The sequence below is a fragment of the Choloepus didactylus genome, chromosome 18 (genome assembly GCF_015220235.1).
Source record: "Choloepus didactylus isolate mChoDid1 chromosome 18, mChoDid1.pri, whole genome shotgun sequence".
NCBI lineage: Eukaryota > Metazoa > Chordata > Mammalia > Pilosa > Megalonychidae > Choloepus > Choloepus didactylus.
The window spans coordinates 23,970,605-23,990,717 of record NC_051324.1 but is presented as its reverse complement, the minus strand read 5'-3'; the positions used below and the strand labels follow the sequence as shown (position 1 = coordinate 23,990,717).

The window sequence follows — 20,113 nt, the reverse complement described above, 5'->3', positions numbered from 1 at the left end:
TATGCTTTAAAGTCAGGCAGTGTGAGTCCTCCAACTTTGTTTTTCTTTTTTGAAGTGTTTTTGGCTATTTGGGGGCCCCTTACCCTCCAAATAAATTTGATGATTGCCTTTTCCATTTCTTCAAAGTAGGCTGTTGGAATTTTGATTGGGATTGTGTTGAATCTGTAAATCAATTTGGGTAGAATTGACATCTTAACTATATTTAATCTTCCAATCCATAAACATGGAATGTCCTTCATTTGTTTAGGTCTTTGATTTCTTTTAGCAATGTTTTGTAGTTTTCTGAACATAGGTTGTTTACATGTTTAAATCTGTTCCTAGATGTTTGATTCTTTTAATTGCTATTGTAAATGGAATTTTTTTTCTTGATTTCCTCCTGAAATTGCTCATTGCTAGGACATGGAAACACTACTGGTTTTTGCATGTTAATCTTGTATCCCACCACTTTTCTGAACTCATTTATTAGCTCTATTAGCTTTGTTGTAGATTTTGGGGGACTTTCTAAATATAGGATCATGTCTCATCTGAAAGTTTTACTTCTTCCTTTCTGATCTGGATGCTTTTTATTTCTTTTTCTTGCCTAATTGCTCTAGCTAGAACTCCTAGCACAAGGTTGAATACCCTAGTAGCAGTGGGCATCCTATCTTGTTCCCAATCTTAAAGGGAAAGCTTTCGGTCTTTCATCATTGAGTAAGATGTTACCTGTAGGTTTTTCATATATGCACTTTATCATGTTGAGGAAAATTCTGTCTATCCCTATCTTTCTAAGTGTTTTCATTAAGAAAGGATGCTGGATTTTGTCAAATGCTTTTTCTGTGTCAATTGATATGATCACGTGGAATGTGCCAGTTTGAAACTGTTATGTACCCCAGGAAAGATTATGTTCTCAAACACAATCTTGCAGGGGCAGACTTATATGGGTGGGATCTTTTGATTAGGTTGTTTCCATGGAGATGTGATCCACCTAACTGTGGGTGAGAACTTTGATTGAATATTTCCATGGAGATGTGACCCTGCCCATTCAGGGTGGGTCTTAATTAGATCACTAGAGTCCTTAAGAGAGCTGAGAGCACACAGACCCAGACATTTGGAGTTGCTTGTAGAAGCAGACAGAAGGACATTTGGGGATGCTAAGATAAGAGATGAAGCCCAGTGTTTGCCCCAAAGAAGCTGAGAGAGGATCCCCAGATACCTAGAGAGAAAGTCCCTGGGAGAACAAGCAAGGATGCACAGGAGCTGAGAGAGAGAGGCAAAGAGAGACAGAAATCCAGAGACATTTTGGAGAAAGCCATTTTGAAACTAGAACTCGGGAGTAAAGGAAGAGCAGATGCCAGCTATGCCTTCCCAGCTGACAGAGTGGTTCCAGATGTCATCTGCCTTCTTCAGTGAACGTATCTTTTGTTGATGCCTTAGTTTGGACACTTTTATGGCCTTAGAGTTGTAAATTTGTAACCTCATAAATCCTCTTTATAAAAGCCAATCCATTTCTGCTGTTCTGCATAACGGCAGCTTTAGCAAAATGGAATATGTGGTTTTTCCCTTTCAGTTTGTTAAAGTGGTGTATTACATTAATTGATTTTCTTGTGTTGAATCATCCTTGCTTACCTGGAATAAAATCCACTTGATTATGGTGTATAATTCTTTTAATGTGCTGTTGGATTTGATTTGCAGGTATTTCTTGAGATTTTTGCATCTATATTCATTAGAGAGTGCCTGTAATTTTCTTTTCTTGTAGTATCTTTACCTGGCTTGGTATTAGGGTAATGTTAGCTTCATAGAATGAGTTAGGTAGTGTTTCCTTCTCTTCAATTTTTTGAAAGAGTTTGAGCAGGATTGGTTTTAATTCTTGGAATGATAGGTAGAATTCAACTGTGAAGCCCTCTGGTCCTGGGCTTTTTTGGGAGGTTTGTGATGACTAGTTCAATCTCTTTACTTGTGATTGGCTTGTAGAGGTCTTCTATTTCTTTTATATACAGTGTAGGTTGGTCCCATGTTTCTAGGAAGTTGTCCATTTCATCTAAGTTGTCTAATTTGTTTGCATATGCATATTCTTATGATCTTTTTTATTTGTGGCATCAGTAGTAATGTCCCTCTCTCATTTCTGATTTTATTTATTTGCATCTTCTCTCTTTTTTCTTTAGCAGTCTAGCTAAAGATTTTTCAATTCTATTGGTCTTCTCAGAGAACCAACTTTTGATTTTGTTGATTCTCTCTATTGTTTTTTGTTCTCAATTTCATTTATTTCTGCTTGAATCTTTGTTCTTTCTTTCCTTCCGCTTGCTTTGGGATTAGTTTGCTGTTTCTTTTCTAGTTCCTCCAGGTGTGTAGTAAAATCTAAGATTTTAGCTCTTTCTTCCCTTTCAGTGTAGGTATTTAGGGCTGTAAATTTTCCTCTTAGCTGCCTTTTCTGAATCCCATAAATTTTGATATGTTATGCTCATTTTCATTGGTCTCAAAATATTTACTAATTTCTCTTGCAATTTCTTCTTTGACCCACTGATTGTTTAAGAGTGTGTTGTTTAACCTCCATGTATTCATGAATTTTCCTGTTCTCTGGCTGTTATTGATTTCCAGCTTCATTCCATTATGATCAGAGAAAGTGCTTTTTAAATTTATTGAGACTTGCTTTGTAGCCCAACACATGGTCTATCCTGGAGAATGATCCATGGGTACTTGGGAAGAATGTATATCCTGCTGCTTGGGGTGTAATGTTCTGTTAATGTATATTAGATCTAGTTCATTTATCATTTTATTCAAGTTCTCTGTTTCCTTATTGATCACCTGTCTAGATATTCTGTCTATTGATGAAAGTGGTGTATTGGAGTCTCTAATTATTATTGTAGAGACATCTATTTCTCTGTTTAGTTTTGCCAATGTTTGCCTCATGGGGCGCCCTGAGGTGCATAAATATTTATGATTGTTATTTCTCCTTGGTGGATTGCCCCTTTTATTAATATATATTGTCCTTCTTTGTCTCTTGTAATAGTTTTGACTTAAAGTCTATTTCGTCCAATATTTGTATAGGTGCCCCAGCTCTTTTTTGGTTACTGTTTGCATGGAATATATTTTTCTAGACTTTTGCTTTCAACCTATTTTGTATCTTTGGGTCTAAAGTGAGTCTCTTGTAGACAAAATATAGATGGATCATATTTTTTTATCCTTCTTGCCAATCTGTGTCTTTCTATTGGAGAGTTTAATCAGTTAACATCCAATTTTGTTCCTGTAAAGGCAGTACTTATTTGAACCACTTTATCCTCTGACTTTTATATGTCATATCTTATTTTTGTATTTCTTTTTATCCTTTCAGTTACCCTAACTGATAATCTTCATTTCTACACTCATCTCCAAGCCTCTCCTGTCTTTTCTTTTCAGCCTGTAGAATTCCCTTTAGCATTTCTTGTAGGGCAGGACTCTTGTTAACAAACTCTCTCAGCTTCTATTTATCTATGAATATTTTATATTCTCCCTCATTTTTTGAAGGACAGTTTCACCAGATAAAGTATTGTTGATGGTAGTTTTTCTCTTTCAGTACCTTAATTATATCATATCACTGCCTTTTCACCTCCATGGTTTCTAATGAGTAATCAGCACTAAGTCTTACTGCGGTTCCTTCACATGTCATGAATCACTTTTCTCCTGCTGCTTTCAGAATTATCTGTCTTTGGCATTTGACGTTCTGATTAGTATGTGTCTCAGAGCGAGTCTATTAGGGTTTGTTCTGTTTGGAGTATGTTGAAGTTTTTGGACTCGTATCCTTATGTCTTTTATAAGAGTTGTGAAATTTTGGGCCATTATTTTCTTGAATATTCTTTCTTCCCCTTTTCCCTTCTCTTCTCCTTCTAGGACATCCATGATGTTTATATTTGTGTGCTTCATGTTGTCATTCAATTCCCTGAGAACCTGCTCAAATTTTTCCATTTCTTTATTCTATCTGTTATTTCATCTGTTCAATTTCAGATGTCCTGTCTTTTAAGTTGCTCTTCCTTTCTTCTGCCTATTCAATTCTGCTGTTGTATGCTTCTAGCTTATTTTGAATCTCATCTATTGTGCCTTTCATTCCCATAATTGTTTTTCTTCTTTGCATGCTTTCAATTTCTTCTTTAAGCTCACCCAGTATCTTCTTAAAATCCTTTATCTCTTTAGCCATATTTTCCTTATCTCCTTGAATTGATTTAGGAGATTTGTTTAAGCATCTTTAATTAGTTATTCCAAATTCTCTATCTCCTCTGACTTTTTAACTTGTTCCTTTGCCTGGGCCATATCTTCTTGTTTCTTAGAATGGCTTGTAATTTTTTGCTGGTATCTGCGCATCTGATTATCTTGATGAGATTATTCTGAAGATTGGTTCCCCTCTCTTGTCTAATATTTTGAGGTTGATTGAGTTCATGTTAAAGCTCTTCTTTGGCACTTGGTTTGCCAGTATTTCCCAACCAAAACAGGGACAAGGATTCATTTGGTGTGTGTGTGTGTGTGTGTGTGTGGTGGAGACCAGTTCCAGAGGACTCTGGTGAGAGGATCAGGAAAGCAGCTTTCCAAGACTGCACTTTCCCAGCCTGCCCAGCAGATGGCACTCTTCAGCAACTTATTTCCCACAGCCCTACCAAGGTAAGTTATTTGTAGTCCTTGTCTGCTCTGCATCTGGGGGAGTGGAAACAATGGCCCCTCTGGTGCTGCAGACTCTGGAAAGGTCCAAGGCTATGACATCCAGAGGTCCAATTTCACCAGCCAACAGGTGGATCAGAATTGTGCCTCATTCCCCTTTGTTCTCAGTGGGGAGGGCTTCCCTGACTCTCCCAGTCTGCAGCAGCCAGCTGGGCAGAAATTGGGCTGACCAGAAGCTGCTTCTACCTGATAATCTTTTTTTTAAAAATTTTTATTTTGAAATAATTTCAAACATATAGGACAGTTGCAAATACAATACAAACCCCATACAGAGAACTCCAACACCCCCCTACCCCCAGATATCTGTATCTACCAATTTTACATTTTGCTACCTTTGCAGTACCTTTCTCCTTCCTTCCTTCCTTCCTTCCTTCCTTCCTTCCTTCCTTCCTTCCTTCCTTCCTTCCTTCCTCTCTCCCTCCCTCCCTCCGCCCTCCACTATATCTGTTATCTTTCTATCAATTATCTATCTACCCATTTATCATCTTCTGAACATTTGAGAGCAGGTTGCAAATATCATACTCCTTGAACTCATAACACTTTCATATACATTTCCTATGAACAAGGATATTCACTTATGTCATTAACTTAATTGCAGTTAATTCAAGAAAATTAAAATGGATATAAAGCTTAAATTCTACGTTCCAATTTTTCCTTATTCCCCCTTTGAGCTTTCCTCCTCCATGCTTAGATCCACTCCAGTATCATATATTGCATAGATTGTCATTAACTCTTAATTAAATCTTTTTTTAAAAATTAACTATATTAAAAAAATTTTTTTAAAGATATGCAGTAAAATAACATTTCAAACAAACCATAACAAGGGAGTGAGAAAAAGACAACTAACCTAAAACAACTACTTTACTTCCAACATGTTCCTACTCTACCCCAAGAAAATAACCTAATATAGCAACATTTCTGTGAACTTGTTCCTAACATATGAATCAGAAATTAATAAACCATAGTCTTTCCTGGGCATTCCCAGAACGTTAAATTTACCCATGATAGCTTATCTGTTCTTATTGGGTTATCATTCCCCCTTCATTAATTGCTCTCTATCACTAGTTCCCCTACATTCTACATTATAAACTGTTTATTTTAGGAGTGTGTTGTTTAACCTCCAGGTGTTTGTGAATTTTCTAAGTCTCTAATGGTTATTGACTTCTAATTGCATTCCATTGTGGTCATAGAATGTGCTTTGAATAATTTCAATTTTTTAAATTTATTGAGGCTTGTTTTATGTCTGTGATCACTAGAGAAGAAATGTGTATCCTGGTGATTTGGGATATGATGTTCTATGTATGTCTGTTAAATCAAATTCATTTATCAGATTGTTTAGGTTTTCAATTTCCTTATTGGTCTTCTGTCTGGTTGATCTGTCTATAGGAGAGGGTGATGTGTCGAAGTCTCCCACAATTATTGTGGAAACATCCGTTGCATCCTTTAGTCCTGCCAGTGTTTGTCTCATGTATTTTTTGGCACCTTGACTGGGTGTATAAACATTTATGATTGTTATTTCTTCTTGTTGAATTTCCCCCCTTTTATTAGAATGTAGTGGCCTTCTTTGTCTCTCCTAACATCCTTGCATTTAAAGTCTATTTTATCTGAGATTAATATTGCTACTCCTGCTTTCTTTTGGCTGTAGCTTGCATGAAGTATTTTTTTCCATTCTTTCACTTTCAATTTCTTTGTGTCCCTGTGTCTAAGATGAGTCTCTTGTATGCAACATATTGATGATTCATATTTTTGTATCCATTCTGCCAATCTTTATCTTTTAATTGGGGAGTTTAATCCATTTACATTCAACGTTATTACTGTGAAGGCGTTTCTTGAATCAGCCATCCTATACTTTGGTTTATGTTTGTCAGAGATACTTTTACCCTCTCTCTCTTAATGTCCTTTATTGAACCAATATTGAATCTCTTTACTATTGAACCTTTCTCCATCTCTCTCCTTTCTTTGTTTTTCTGTCAGTAGGGCTCCTTTAGTATCTGAAGTAGGGCAGGCCTTTTATTAGCAAAATCTCTCAGCATTTGTTTGTCTGTGAAAAATTTAAGCTCAAATTTGAAGGAGAGCTTTGCTGGATAAAGAATTCTTGGTTGGCAATTTTTCTCTCTCAGAATTTTAAATATGTCATGCCACTGCCTTCTCGCCTCCATGATGGCCACTGAGTTGTCACTACTTAGTCTTATGTTGTTTCCTTTGTATGTGGTGAACTGATTTTCTCTTGCTCCTTTCAGAACTTGCTCCTCCTCTTCAGTATTTGACAATCTGATTAGAATATGTCTTGGAGTGGGTTTATTTGGATTTATTCTATTTGGGGTTCACTGGGCATTTATGCTTTCTGTATTTATATTGTGCAGAAGGTTTGGGAAGTTTTCCCCAACAATTTCTTTGAATACACTTTCCAGACCTTTACCCTTCTCTTCCTCTTCTGGGACACCCATAAGTCTTATATTTGGATGTTTTATTTTATCTATCATATCCCTGAGGTCCATTTAGATTTTTTTTTCCTCATTCTTTCTTTTGTTCTTTCATTTTCCATTCTGTGGCCCTCGAGGTCACTGATTCATTGTTCAGCTTCCACTAGTCTTGTACTATGAGTATCCAGAATCTTTTTAATTTGGTCAACAGTTTCTTTTATTTCCATAGATGATCTATTTTTTTATTTACTCTTGCATTTTCTTCTTTATGCTCTTCTAGGGTCTTCTTCATGTCCTTTATATCCTGTGCCATGCTCTCATTGTTTGTCTTTAGTTCTTTGATTAATTGTTTCAAGTAAGTCTCCTCTGATTTTTTGATTTGGGTGTTTGGGTTTAGGTTATCCATATCGTCTGGTTTTATCATATGCTTTAAAATTTTCTGTTGATTTTGGCCTCTTGGCATTTGCTTTACTTGATAGGGTTCTTGTAGGATATGTAGGATTAATCAAAGACTAATCTCTGATTTGTCAGATCTACAGCTTGGTGGCGTACACTTTCTCTAACTAACCAGCAGATGGCATTTACAAGTCACCTATTCCCCTCAAGTCAATTCTCCCCAGCTTTGTCTTTGTGATGTGTGGGGGTCTGATTCTTGTGGGGTCCAATTAGTGCACCAAGTTTGGTGTGTTGGTGCTGTCTGCCCTGAATGTGGGGCATGTGTCTGAGTGGTTAGGGAGGGAGGGCAGCTTTAATAATGAAACCTCCCAGGTGTTCCTGGAGATTTAAGGCTGTTGCAAGAGTCTAAACCTTTATTTCAGTCTCACCAGATTGTCTCTGCTGCTGGCCCACAAGTCTTTGGTATTGGCATATGGTCCCTCGGAAATCTGAGGGAAGGTTGTGCTATGTCACAAGTGTGTGCCATCCCTCAAGGGAAGTTCTGGGCCACTGGGCCATGTAGGTGCATTCTCAGCCTGCTGTAAGGATGGCTGAATGGGGTGCATTAATATCCCCCTTTTCGCACAGCTCCACCTTCCCAGCTCCAGGACAGTTAGCTGTGGGTGCGTGAAAGGCTTTGGTCCATGCCCAACACTGTTGCGTGTGCACGTGCTGCTGGAAACAACCCTTGTCACACTGGATTTCTTGGCACGGCTCTAGGCTGTGGCCCCTGCGCCAGGCAGGAGCTTTCCCAGCCCGCCGGGAAGATGGCTGCAAGGGGCATGGTTTTTTTCCCCTTTTGGCTAACCTCTGCCTTCCTCACTCCAAGACAATTAGCAGCGGGTGCGCAAAAGGCTATCTTCTACGCCAGATATTGAGGTGCTCGCACAGCCCATTCCTGCTGCGCTTCACTGTGTGGTTCTCGCTGCTGTATCTGCAGCCACTTTGGTTTTTTATTAAAAAAGAACTAGTCCGCCTCTAAATGCCAACCCTCGGTTTCCCCACACTGCAGCATGGCTGCTGGATATTAGCAGCTTACTCACTCGTTTCAGAATGCAGACTCCCGGTTTCACCAAGTGCACGGTCCCTGCAGATTTAGCAGATCTTGTCCAGCTGGTGCATCGCTGGAACTGGTGTTCTGGGTCACTTTCTGGCTTTTATCTAGTATTTTTCACAGAGGTGTTTTTTTGCTGTGTTTCTCCTAGCTGCCATCTTAGATTCTCCTACTCTTTTAACACTTTTCTTACCTTCATATATTTTATCACTTTATATTAGGCGCTTTGCTTATAATCATCAATCATAACATGGACTGTTGATTTAATAACAGATTTGGGGGACTGAGGAAGAAAGAAAGAAGCATAATTTCATCAAATGTATGTATGGATTGTAAGATGCATCCTGATTTCAGAAATGCAAAAAGAAAACTGTTCATCACAGAATTGAGAAAACATGATGGTTGGATTTTTTGGTATGACCCAATATGACAGTCTTCATCTTTCAATAGGGAGTTTAGCTCTTTTTTAATTATTGAATTTTAACACTGTATAAATATATTCATATATTGAGCTTTATTCTTTCTGGTTTTTGGATTTCTTTTTTGTTTTTGTCTATTGTTACATGTTTTAAATGTGTTCTGCATAATTTGTAAGGAATATGTTGTACTTATATCACCAATGTTGGCTAGGTCTACTTTTTTTCAAAGTATGTTTTAATAGTTTAAAACCTATGTTTTCTAATGTCAGTCAAGGATGAAAGTGCATTTAAAGAAATCTCCACCTCCTCCCATTTAAGATAAAGAATATAGCACAATTTTGTTTCCTTCTCTACTCCCCACTGTATCTTATTCTATATTATTATTACTTCTTTTGAGAATAATTTGGCATTTGTTGTATAACTAATTTTATAATAATATTTGATATCTTTCTTTTAACAATGCTCACCATATCAATTCTTTTTCTTTTTATTCATCAATTTGTTTGTATCATTTAATTTAGTCACTCATATTCACACTCCCTTCTGTCATGGGGCTTTCGTACATGCTAGTCCCACTGTTTGGAATATTTTTCCTTTCCCTCTTTCATTTTACCATCTGTCAGAACTCAGCTCATGCCACTTCCTCAAAAGTCTTTTATGACTTCCTAATTAGGTCAAACTGCATATTTTAAATCTTCATTGCATGTGTGGCAAATTTTCACTTTTTTTTTTCCAATTTGATCACTATCTTCTCCACCAGACTGTGAGTTCCATCAGAACAGGAACCATATCTGTTTTTTTCTTGCTATTATTTCCCAGAACCTGACAAGAATTGTCACACTTATTGAAGGAATGGATGAATGAATTCTTTATTCTTGAGCTCTTACTTTTTTTATACTTTTCAATTGTTTGGAGTGTATTTTCAAGGGAAATGTAAAATGTATTACAGGGGAGTTATGTTTTCAAAACCCTTTCTTATCTTAAAAATATCTTTCTATTGCTTTTACACTGGACATACAAATTGACTTTGGTATAAAATTCATTTGTTTTTCAAAACCCTAGCAATGTTGCTTATTTTCTTCTCTCATTCAGTTGTAAGGGAAATATATGAGGCTAGCCTGAATTTGCTTCTTGTAGATAACTTTTATCTTCCTGCCTGAACGTTCATAATATGTTTTTGCTAGAATGTCTGTAGGTGCATTTTTTTAGATAGAGGCAATTGAATAGCATTCTTATTAATGTTGAGATAAGATTATCCATAATAAAAGTAACCTCTTGATTCATGTTACCAATGATAATTTCTTTAAATGCAACTGCTCGTTATCTTAGGTTAGTTGTCTTTTTCTTACTCCCTTGTTATGGTCTCTTTGAAATGTTCTTTTATTGTATGTTTGTTTTCTTTTTAACTTTTTTTTCATACAGTTGATTTAAAAAAGAAGGGAAAGTTAAAAAAAAAAAAAAGAAAAGAAAAAAGACAAACAAGGAAAAAAAAAAAAAGATGTAGTGCCCCCTTGAGGAGCCTGTGGAGAATGCAGGGGTATTCACCTACCCCACCTCCATGGTTGCTAACATGACCACAGACATAGGAGACTGGTGGTTTGATGGGTTGAGCCCTCTACCCTAAGTTTTACCCTTGGGAAGACGGTTGCTGCAAAGGAGAGGCTAGGCCTCCCTATATTTGTGCCTAAGAGTCTCCTCCTGAATGCCTCTTTGTTGCTCAGATGTGGCCCTCTCTCTCTGGCTAAGCCAACTTGAAAGGTGAAATCACTGCCCTCCCCCCTACGTGGGACCAGACACCCAGGGGAGTGAATCTCCCTGGCAACGTGGAATATGACTCCCGGAGAGGAATGTAGACCCGGCATCGTGGGATGGAGAACATCTTCTTGACCAAAAGGGGGATGTGAAAGGAAATGAAATAAGCTTCAGTGGCAGAGAGATTCCAAAACGAGCCGAGAGATCACTCTGGTGGGCACTCTTACGCACACTTTAGACAACCTTTTTTAGGTTCTAAAGAATTGGGGTAGCTGGTGGTGGATACCTGAAACTATTAAACTACAACCCAGAACCCATGAATCTCGAAGACAGTTGTATAAAAATGTAGCTTATGAGGGGTGACAATGGGATTGGGAATGCCATAAGGACCAAACTCCACTTTGTCTAGTTTATGGATGGATGTGTAGAAAAGTAGGGGAAGGAAACAAACAGACAAAGGTACCCAGTGTTCTTTTTTACTTCAATTGCTCTTTTTCACTCTAATTATTATTCTTGTTATTTTTGTGTGTGTGCTAATGAAGGTGTCAGGGATTGATTTAGGTGATGAATGTACAACTATGTAATGGTAGTGTAAACAATCGAAAGTACAATGTGTTTTGTATGACTGCGTGGTATGTGAATATATCTCAATAAAATGATGATTAAAAAAAATAAAAAAAAATAAAAAAGAAGGGAAAGTTAAAAAAAAAAACAAAAAAAAACAAGGAAAAAAAAAAGATGTAGTGCCCCCTTGAGGAGCCTGTGGAGAATGCAGGGGTATTCGCCTACCCCACCTCCATGGTTGCTAACATGACCACAGACATAGGGGACTGGTGGTTTGATGGGTTGAGCCCTCTACCATAAGTTTTACCCTTGGGAAGACAGTTGCTGCAAAGGAGAGGCTAGGCCTCCCTATATTTGTGTCTAAGAGTCTCCTCCTGAATGCCTCTTTGTTGCTCAGATGTGGCCCTCTCTCTCTGGCTAAGCCAACTTGAAAGGTGAAATCACTGCCCTCCCCCCTACGTGGGATCAGACACCCAAGGGAGTGAATCTCCCTGGCAACGTGGAATATGACTCCCGGGGAGGAAGGTAGACCCGGCATTGTGGGACAGAGAACATCTTCTTGACCAAAAGGGGGATGTGAAAGGAAATGAAATAAGCTTCAGTGGCAGAGAGATTCCAAAAGGAGCCGAGAGGTCACTCTGGTGGGCACTCTTACGCACACTTTAGACAACCCTTTTTAGGTTCTAAAGAATTGGGGTAGCTGGTGGTGGATACCTGAAACTATCAAAGTACAACCCAGAACCCATGAATCTCGAAGACAGTTGTATAAAAATGTAGCTTATGAGGGGTGACAATGGGATTGGGAAAGCCATAAGGACCACACTCCACTTTGTCTAGTTTATGGATGGATGAGTAGAAAAATAGGGGAAGGAAACAAACAGACAAAGGTACCCAGTGTTCTTTTTTAGTTCAATTGTTCTTTTTCACTCTAATTATTATTCTTGTTATTTTTGTGTGTGTGCTAATGAAGGTGTCAGGGATTGATTTAGGTGATGAATGTACAACTATGTAATGGTAGTGTAAACAATCGAAAGTACAATGTGTTTTGTATGACTGCGTGGTATGTGAATATATCTCAATAAAATGATGATTAAAAAAAAATAAAAAAAAATAAAAAAGAAGGGAAAGTTAAAAAAAAAAACAAAAAAAATCAAGGAAAAAAAAAAGATGTAGTGCCCCCTTGAGGAGCCTGTGGAGAATGCAGGGGTATTCACCTACCCCACCTCCATGGTTGCTAACATGACCACAGACATAGGGGACTGGTGGTTTGATGGGTTGAGCCCTCTACCATAAGTTTTACCCTTGGGAAGACAGTTGCTGCAAAGGAGAGGCTAGGCCTCCCTATATTTGTGTCTAAGAGTCTCCTCCTGAATGCCTCTTTGTTGCTCAGATGTGGCCCTCTCTCTCTGGCTAAGCCAACTTGAAAGGTGAAATCACTGCCCTCCCCCCTACGTGGGATCAGACACCCAAGGGAGTGAATCTCCCTGGCAACGTGGAATATGACTCCCGGGGAGGAATGTAGACCCGGCATTGTGGGACAGAGAACATCTTCTTGACCAAAAGGGGGATGTGAAAGGAAATGAAATAAGCTTCAGTGGCAGAGAGATTCCAAAAGGAGCCGAGAGGTCACTCTGGTGGGCACTCTTACGCACACTTTAGACAACCCTTTTTAGGTTCTAAAGAATTGGGGTAGCTGGTGGTGGATACCTGAAACTATCAAACTACAACCCAGAACCCATGAATCTCCAAGACAGTTGTATAAAAATGTAGCTTATGAGGGGTGACAATGGGATTGGGAAAGCCATAAGGACCACACTCCACTTTGTCTAGTTTATGGATGGATGTGTAGAAAAATAGGGGAAGGAAACAAACAGACAAAGGTACCCAGTGTTCTTTTTTAGTTCAATTGTTCTTTTTCACTCTAATTATTATTCTTGTTATTTTTGTGTGTGTGCTAATGAAGGTGTCAGGGATTGATTTAGGTGATGAATGTAGAACTATGTAATGGTACTGTAAACAATCGAAAGTACGATTTGCTTTGTATGACTGCGTGGTATGTGAATATATCTCAATAAAATGATGATTAAAAAATAAAAAAAATAAAAATAAATGCAACTGCTCAAAAATTAATACTCCAAAATGATTTAAAAATCACACTTGCTCTTTTCATATTGGATTATCTCCTCAGCTATGTTCAGATATGTTCTAAATAATTCTACTAATACATACTACCATAACTAATACAGGATTCTCAGGATGCTGTGCCACACATAATTTAGCTATAGATTTAGCTTCCAGTGGTTAAATTGTCCAATCATGCTTCATTCAAACAAATACTTAAAAATTGAGTTGATTGCATAATTTTCACCTAAAGATGAGCAAAGATTGAGTAGAAATCTCCAATCACATGGAAGAATGGGAGAGATTCCATTTTAAGTGACATTGCTAGAGAAGACCTCTCTCTGCAAATTGGGAAAAACTGGGAGTTCATTTTTATAACATTACTGTGTTAATAGTTCTTTTAATTTTAAAAAATTTACTCCCAAGTTATTTTGGCAATTTATGGGTAAAACAGGGGCTCAGAAATAAATTTACTCTCAACTGACAATAGTTAAGAAGTCACACCAAGCTTTATCTTTTCATTTCAGTTTGACAGATTAAATTGCTTTTTCCAAGAAATGTGATAATATGATAAAAGGATGAAGCTTTCTCAATAGCAGGCAGGAGAACAAGAGACCACAAAGGACTAGGGTTTTTTCACCATTTCTAATTTATCTACTGCTTGTCTACCCATTCCTTTCCCTAATAAATCTGGGAAGGATTGAAAAGATTTTTACTTGAAATTGTGATGTCCTATTTGCAGCTAACTTTGTTAAAGTAAAAAAATCCTCTTTTCCATCCTTCTAATTTTGATTTATCTGATACTAGTAAGAAAACAACCCATTAAGTGTATACATTCCTGAGGAAATTCAGGTGCTCGAGAATACTCTTCTTTCTGGCAAAACTGATTTACATGGGCACTAAAAAAAAATCTTAGATGTTCAAGTTTTGTAAAATGTTCTATTTATTTTTCATTGGAAAGAAGAAAAATAATGTAGTAAATAATTTCACTTGGAAAATTACCCACTTGTGAAAGACTTATTCCACCATTTTAGGTGGAAAATCAAGTTCGATTCTTACCTCATATTATTTATAAAAATAACTTTCAGGTTAATTTAAAAAGTAAAATGTACCAGAAAATGCAGGTGAATATTTAGCTGATCTTGAGAAGGAAAGACCCTTTTAAGCAAAGGAGCAATGGAACAGACATCAAAAAAAAAAGATCAATAGATACGTCAGTCTAAAAATTAACCAAAATTACTATAAGATAGAAAATATATTTTAACATTTTTAAACAATTGAGAAGACTTTAAAAATATCTGCAATTTGTGATCCAGATGGTAATATCTTTAATATGTAAAAAGAATTTACAATTCCTTAAGAAAAAATAAATATCAATAGGTAAGATGGGCAAAAGATATGAACAGATAATTGACATGAAGAAATTTAAAAATTGCATAGAAAAATGTTTACCCTCACTAGCAAAAAAAAAAAGATAAAAATTTTAAAACCCCAAATCCCATCAAATTGCAGGAGTTTCTTATACTCAGTAATGCCTATGGTTGGTAAGAACATGGTGCTTTGAGAACTCTCATACATGGCTGGTGGGAGAATAAAATCAGCACAATCTAGACCACAATTTAACAATAAATATCAAAACCCTTCCAATGTTCATATTCTTTGACCTAGTAGTTTCATTTCTAGGAATCTATACTAAGGAAATTATTACAGCTATAAATGATTTATATGCAGACATTAAAACTACCATTTTTATTGTGAAAAATGAGAACAAAAATGTTCAAAGATAAATTATGATGTAATCATATAATGGAATATTATGTATCCAATGAAAATCATGCTTTAAGGACCAAGATGGAGTAGATGCACTTCTCCCTATTCCTCCTTCTTAAATACAGCTAAAACCCTGGATATTAGGTATAAAACAACCTTAAGACTATGGAAGTTGAAGAGAAGGTGGTGGACTGGCTAGGGACCTCTGGACCTAAGGAACAGCACAGCAGTGAATATCCTGGGTTTTCTTTTTGCCTCATATAAGCTACACTGGATGTTGGAGAAGCTGGCAACCTGGAAATGCCAAAGAAAGCAGATAAAAACAAAACAAAACAAAACAACACAACAACAAACAAACAAGAAAAGTCTGCTCTCTCTAGCCAACAGCCTAGGAAAGGGGCAACATAACAGAACAAAAACAAAATTTTAGATAATAACCACTCTACTCCAGCTGAACACAATGGAAAAAACTGTGGACCCATTCCCACTCCCATCAGCAAGGGCAAGGTGGAGAGCCTAGACTTTCATCCCACCCAATAATCATAAAAAGGTGCCTCTCTGTTTCCCTGCTGGTGGTGTCATTGAAGGCTAAAGAGAAGCTGGCACTTTCACCATGATCCAGCAGTAACAAGGCCTCCTCCATCCCCCTGTAGTCTGTAGAGGTCACACAGGAAGAAATAATGAGGTACCCCTCCAATTCCCAGCTTGGGAAGTGTCTGGAGAGGCCCAGTGGGGAACCTGAAATCCCAACTCCACCCAGCAGTAATGAGGCATTTCTTCTCACTCCCAGGGTGTCAAAGGAGGTTGACTGGGAAATTTGGACTTTCCTCCCCACCTACAAATGGGAAATGGTACCCCTTTCTTCAGCTGGCACAGTGTCAGAGGTCTGCCAAAACAGAAGATGCAAATAAGAAGCAGAGACTGATGGCATTATGCCCCAAATTTCCAGGATACAATTGAAAATCACACATTAACTACACCAAAAGTTAGGAAAATATCAACTTAAAGAAGAAAAGACATTCAACACAGATGACAAAAATGTCATAAAGAGGCTTCAGCGAGCAATTCTAACATGCTTGAAACAAATGAAAAATAGGAAGTCTCAGCAAAGACATAGAAAATACAAAGAACAAACGGAAGTTTTAGAACTGAAAACTGCAATAACTGAAATTAAAAACTCAATGGATAGACCCAATTATATGATGTTAACAAGAAACTCACTTTAAATTCAAAGACACAAGTAAGTTGAGAGTGAAAGGATGGAAAAAATATACCATGCAAACAGTAACCAAAAAAGAGCTGGGATGGCTATACTAATATCAGATAAAATAGACTTTCAGTCAAAAACTGTTACAAGGGACATAGAAGGTGACTGTATACTGATAAAGGGGTCAATTCAACAAGAAGATATAACCATGATAAATATATATGCACCTTGTGGCAAAGCCTCAGAATATATGAGCAAATATTGAGAGATTTTAAGGGAGAAATATACAGTTCTACAGTAATGGGAGACTTCAATACACCACTCTCAATAATGGAGAGAACATCTAGAAAGAAGATTAATAAGGAAAGAGAAGACCTAATTATATTATAAACCAATTAGACCTATCAGACATATATAGAACACATCACCCAACAGCAGCAGAACACTTTTCACAAGGGAAATTAGGAAATATCTTGAGGCAGATGAAAACAAAAACACAACATAACCAAAATTTATGAGATATAGCAAAGGCAGTGCTGAGAGGGAACTTTATAGGTCTACATGCTTACATTAAAAAGGAAGGAAGCTTTAATTAATAGTACAATTATAAAAATGTGCTATCATCAATTGTATCAAATGTTCCACACCAAAGCAAGGTGTTGGTGGTGAGGTGGTGTATGAGAATCCTATATTTTATGCATGACTGTTCTGGAAACCCACAAATTCTCTAATGAAGAAAAAAAAGTTAGGAAGATGTCAAATCAGAGAACTAACCTCACAACTGGAGGATCTGGAAAAGGCAAAGGAAACTAAACCTAAAGTGTGAGAAGGGAAATAACAAAGATTAGAGCAGAGATAAATGGAATCAAGAATAAAAAGTAATAGAGAGAGGCAACAAAACAAAAAAGTACGTTCTTTGAAAAGATCAGTAAAATTGGCAAATGTTAGCTAGACTGACAAAGACGAGAGAGAGAGAGAGAGAGAGAGAGAGAGAGAGAGAACCCAAATAACTAAAATCAGAAATGAAAGAGGGGACATTATATCTAACTTCACACAAATTAAAAGGAATATAAGGGGATACTATGAACAATTGTATGCCAACAACTTAGATAACCTAGATGACATGGACAAATTCCTAGAAACACACAAACTACCTATACTGACTCAAGAAGAAATAGAAGATCTCAACAGAAGGATAACAAGAGATTGAATCAGTAGTAATCAAAACCTCCCAACAAAGAAAAGCCCAGGACCAAATGGTTTCACTTGTAAATTTTATCAAACCTTCCAAGAAGAATTAACATCAATCCTGATTAAAATCTGCTAAAAAATTGACGAGAAAGGGATACTTCCTAACTCATTTTATGAGGCAACATCACCCTTATACCAAAGCCACATGCAGATATCACAAGAAAAGTAAAGAATATCCCTAATGAATATAGGTGCAAAGACACTCACCAAAATATTAGCAAACTCAATCCAATGGCACATTAAAGGAATTATACCCCATGATCAAATGGGATTTATACCACGTATACAAGGGTGGTTCAATATAAGAAAATCAATTAATATAAAACATCATATTATTAGAACAAAGGAAAAAGCCACATTATCATCTCAATTTATGCAGAAAAGACATTTAACAAAACCCAGCCCTCCTTCTTGATAAAAAAAAAACTTAGAGCATTAGGAATAGAAAGTAACTTCCTCAACATGATAAAGGGCATTTATGAAAAACTCAAAGCTAACATCATACTCATTGGTGAAAGACTGAAAGCTTTCCCTTGACAATCAGGTACAGGACGATATGTCCACTATGATTCAGTATTTTACTGGAGTTCTAGCCGGAGCAATTAGGCAAGAAAAAGAAATAAAAGGCACCCAAATTGGAAGGGAAGAAGTAAAAATTTCTCTGTTGTAGACAACATGATCCTATATATATTGAAAATTGTGAAAAATATACAACAGAACTGCTAGAGTTAAGAAATGAATTCAGCAGAGTGGTGGGGTGTAAGATCAATTTGCAAAAATCAGTAGTATTTCTATACAGTAGTAATGAACAATTTGAAGAGGAAATCAAGAAAAAATTCCATTTACAACAGCAACTAAAAGAATCAACTATCTACAAGTAATTAAACCAAAGATATAAAGGACTTGTATGCAGAACTCTACAAAACATTGCTAAAAGAAATCCAAGAAAATCTAAATAAATGGAAGGACATTCCATGTTTCTGGATTGGAACACCAAATATTGTTAAGATATCTGTTTTGGTTTCCTAATTGCAAAGGGTTGGCTTAAACAATGAGAATTTATTGATGTACAGTTTTGAGGCTAGAAGTCCAAATCAAGGGGTCATGAAGGCTATGCTTTCTCCCAGAAGACTGTGGCATTCTGGGGCTGGCTGCCAGCAATCCTTGGTCCTTGGCTTTTCTGTCACATGACAATGCACATGGTGGCCTCTCTTGGCTTCTCCCTTCTCTTCTGGGTTCTGTTTACCTTCAGTTCTGGTTTTTCCCTCTGGCTTTCTCTCTCCATCTGACTTTCATTCTGCTTATAAAGGACTGCATTAATCTGGATTAAAGCTCAATCCAATTCATTTGGGCCACACCTTAACTGAAGTAACATGTTGAAGAAACTTTATTTACAATGGATCCACATCCACAGGACTAAGTTTAAGAATATATTTTTCTGGGGTATATAGTTCTAAGTCACCACAATGTCAATTCAACCCAAAGTGATTTACAGGTACAATGTATTCCCAATCAGAATTCCAAAAACCTTTTTTTGCAGAAGTAGAAAAGCCAATTATCAAATTTATATGGAAGGGTAAGAGCTCCTAATAGCCAAAAACCATCTTGAAAAAGAACAAAGTTGGAGGACTCACAATTCCTGATTTCAAAACTTATTACAAGGCTACACTAATCAACATAGCATGGGATTGATGCAAGCACAAACATATGGACCAATGGAATCATACTGAGAGTTCAGAGATAAACCCTCACATCTATGGCCAATTGATTTTTTTAAATTCAGTTTTATTGAAATATATTCACATACCATACAGTCATCCATGGTATACAATCAACTGTTCACAGTACAATCATATAGTTATGCATTCATCACCACAATCTATTTCTGAACATTTTCCTTACATCAGAAAGAATCAGAATAATAATAAAAAATAAAAGTAAAAAAAGAACACCCAAACCATCCCCCCCATCCCACCCTATTTGTCATTTAGTTTTTGTCCCCACTTTTCTACCCATCCATCCACACACTAGACAAAGGGAGTGTGATCCACAAGGGGTACAATCACACTGTCACCACTTGTAATCTACATTATTATACAGTCATCTTCAGGAGTCCAGACTACTGGGTTGGAGTTTGGTAATTTCAGGTTTTACTTCTAGCTATACCAATACATTAAAACCTAAGAGGTGTTATCTATATAGTGCATAAGAATGTCCACCAGAGTGACCTCTTGACTCCATTTGAAATCTCTCAGCCACTGAAACTATTTCATCTCATTTTGCATCCCCCTTTTGGTAAAGAAGATATTCTCAATCCCACAATGCTAGGTCCAGATTCATCCCTGGGAGTCATATCCTGTGTTGCCAGGGAGATTTATACCCCTGGGAGTTGGGTCCCATGTAGCGGGGAGGGCAGTGAGTTTACCTGCTGAGGTGGCTCAGTTAGAGAGAGAGA

At 37.1% G+C, this 20,113-nt stretch overlaps 1 protein-coding gene across 1 annotated transcript in view; it reads right to left on the bottom strand.

The window, feature by feature from the left end:
* Nucleotides 1–20,113, bottom strand: part of EFCAB5 (EF-hand calcium binding domain 5) — a 183,750-nt gene that overhangs the window by 137,946 nt on the left and 25,691 nt on the right. The window lies entirely within an intron of this gene.